The sequence below is a fragment of the Palaemon carinicauda genome, chromosome 1 (assembly GCF_036898095.1).
Source record: "Palaemon carinicauda isolate YSFRI2023 chromosome 1, ASM3689809v2, whole genome shotgun sequence".
In the NCBI taxonomy this organism is placed as follows: Eukaryota; Metazoa; Arthropoda; class Malacostraca; order Decapoda; family Palaemonidae; genus Palaemon; species Palaemon carinicauda.
In genome coordinates this window covers 301,784,228-301,787,926 of record NC_090725.1, presented here as the reverse complement: position 1 = coordinate 301,787,926, position 3,699 = coordinate 301,784,228, and positions in this window count along the sequence as shown.

The following is a 3,699-nucleotide window of genomic DNA, read 5'->3' as shown; positions in this document are numbered from 1 at the left end:
AGAGAGAGAGAGAGATGAAAGTTGAAGTAAAATTAGAAAAGGTAGAAAGAGAGAGAGTGGGTTAAAGTTGACGAAGAGAGAGAGAGAGAGAGAGAGAGAGAGAGAGAGGGTTAAAGTTGACGAAGAGAGAGAGAGAGAGAGAGAGAGAGAGAGAGAGAATGAAAGTTAAAGTGGTAAAAATTAAATTAAAATAGATAAAAAGAAACAGAGAGGGGGGAAAGGTTGACGAATGGAGAGAGAGAAAGAGAGAATAAGAAACGGTGGAAAGAAACAGAGGGGGTAAAAATTGACGAATGGAGAGAGAGAGAGAGAGAGAGAGAGAGAGAGAGAGAGAGTTAAAATGAAATAAGAAAGGGTGGAAAGAAACAGAGGGGGTAAAAGTTGACGAATGGAGAGAGAGAGAGAGAGAGAGAGAGAGAGAGAGAGAGAGAGAATATAAAAGTGGGCGACAGTTGGAGAGGAGTACGGGATAGCTGTTAGAGTCATCAAGGTTCCACATCTAGGAATTGGCCCATGCGCCCTCCCCCCCCCCCCACACTTTCCATCCACCCCACCAGTCTTCCTATCTTTAATGAATCCACCACTACCCCACCCCCCCCCATGTTTACCCACTATGGAATCCACCAAACTTCATCTCACTTCATTTCCCGGTCATTATCCAAATCTTGCTTTTCCTTAAATGTATCCCTGGTTACTCTAACAACATGCATTTATTATCCTCTTCATTATTATTATTATTATCATTATTATTAATTACTACTACTACTACTACTACTACTACTACTACTACTACTACTACTACTATTATTATTATTATTACGACTACTAGCTATGCTACAACCCTAGTTGGAAAAGCAGGATGCTATAAGCCCAAGGGCTCCAACTGGGAAAAAATAGCACTCTCATTTATAGATGTATCTTTAGGTAACCCATGCAATGGTATACGCATAGTACTGGATTTGGCCTCTCTCTCTCTCTCTCTCTCTCTCTCTCTCTCTCTCTCTCTCTCTCCGTATCCTATTACAGTGGACCTATTTGCTCTGATTCGCAAAGGCTATAAAACCTGTCAGTTTATGTAAGGGTGAATCTCATGGCTGCGGGGAAGATTATAAAACGCTGACCAGGTTGAGAGGTGGTGTAGGAGAGAGGACGTAGGAGAGAGGATGTAGGAGAGAGGATGTAGGAGAGAGGAAGATTAAGGAGAGGGAAATATTTAGACTTCTTGCTATAGTCAATCTCTTTTAGCGATGCAGATTTGCACCGACTCCCAGCGGTGCCCTTTTAGCTCGGAAAAGTTTCCTGATCGCTGATTGGTTGGACGAGATAATTCTAACCAATCAACGATCAGGAAAATTTTCCGAGCTAAAAGGGCACCGCTGCGAGTCGGTGCAAATCTGCCTCGATAAAACAAATGGACAGTAGTGTACCAGAATATTGAAAATGATGAAAAGGTTACGTCATGGAAAAAAAAAAAAAAAAAGAGTAGACGCAGCGAGTCACCAAAGTGTAGATTTAGGAAAAAGAACTTGTTATTAGATAGGGATAATATAAAAATGATTATTGCAATACGTGTAAAAAACAATGACATACTGCTGAATAAGATTTTGTATGTGTAGGAAGCGACTGGTTGCTGAAGATTTTTTTTTCCACAGTTCACTTTTATATTCAGTAGAAATAGCATGAATTTGACGGTGGATGTTATCTTGGGATGAATTTCGAACATGTAAATGTTTGTTAAAAAAAAAAAAAAAAAAAAAAAAAAAAAAAAAAAAAAAAAAAAAAAAAAAAAGCTAAAATATATATTCAGTAAAATATAAAAGAATAAAAATAAATCCAAATTCAGTAAAATATAAACAAAGATTTTACATAATTTTAACTTCAGTAAAATACATAAAACACAAATACACCTCTGAAATATAAAATAATCACCATTAACCCAAATAAAGAACATACATATTAATGACAAAAATAATGTTCGATACTAATGCAATTAGGTATTTGCATTATGTTTTGTTTAACTTTATGATAAATAGACAAAAAATATATAATTTCTATTTATCTTTACAACACTAATTCAATTTAAAATTTATTATTGAAAAATTAAAGCAATCTCTTTGACAAAGATGGGGAACCATTTCATCATCACATATCGAAAACTGCTAAATTCTGAATCATTCCCTCAACTCCCATGTCAAAATATATATAAATATATATAAATATATATATATATATATATATATACATATATATATATATATATATACATATATATATATATATATATATATTATAGGATGAATGTGTTGTTTTCTTTTGGAGCCACTCTATGTTAAGGGAAATGACTTTGATGTTTATATATATACATATATATATATATATATATATGCTTATATATATCATATATATACATTTATATATATATATGTATATATATATATATATATATATATTCTAAAAAGTCATTCCCCTTAACATAGAGTGGCTCCAAATGAAAACAACACATTCATCCTATAAATGCCGAGTCGATGAAGAGCTCCTGTCCCATATAAACCTCTTCAACATTAATCGTCTAATACATCTTCACATTTACCTCACCAACAGTGCGTCGTACCCACCTAAACACATTCCCCTTTATCTTACATATCCTCATATGCTTCCATGAAATCAAGGCTGGTTCTTTTCTAGACGTTTATTTTCATCTAGCTAAACGTTTTTAAGTCTGCCCTTTTTCCTACCTCATAGCACTATTAATGATTTTTTTTTTCACTAATCTAGTATAGCCCATTCTTACCACACAATCGAACCACCTCAAACTATACTGTGATCCACTCTTTCACCTATAATATTTCTAACACTTGATACAGTGCTCTTTCGCCTATAATATTTCTAACACTTGATACTGTGATCCATTCTTTCACTTATTATATTTCTAACACTTGATACTGTGATCCACTCTTTAACCTATAATATTTCTAACACTTGATACTGTGATCCACTCTTTCGCCTATGATATTTCTAACACATTACATATCAGTTGTTAAAATATATGTTTTATTCAAAGTTTTTTTTTCTTTAAAGAAACCTTTCCTGAAATATACATATATCGATAATTCACTTCAATTCATGCATTCTTACCTTCAAATACCTTATCAATCTATTGCATAAATCCTGATATTTCTCTTTTTCTACTCTCTAATATTACCATCACCTGTAACATTAACACCTTGATACTTGATTGACTCGATCACTTGCATCATTCGACCATCCAAACTACCTTTCTCGTTTCAATTCACCCTTGTTACTTTACTCTAATTTGTATTCTCTCACAAACCCTATGAAAACTGCTTTACCAGTTTTTGCAGTTTGTTTTTAATCGATCGAAATCAGCATAGTTTTATCTGCAGACTTCAACCCCTATTTCTATATTATTTCCCAACCCCCTTTCTTATTAGTTACTGAACCTAGTTTCAAATATGTAAACAATAATATAGTATGATATTATATGTGGTTTAGTGTGAAGAAGTGTTGGGTAATTTAAATAACTTTTAGGCTTGTTATATAAGAATCTCTGTATAATAAAGAAGGACGACGACAACAACGACAACAACAAACAACAACAACAACAACAACAATAACAATAATAATAATAATAATAATAATAATATCGACCCCACATAGAAGTGGGAAAAGATGCAGACA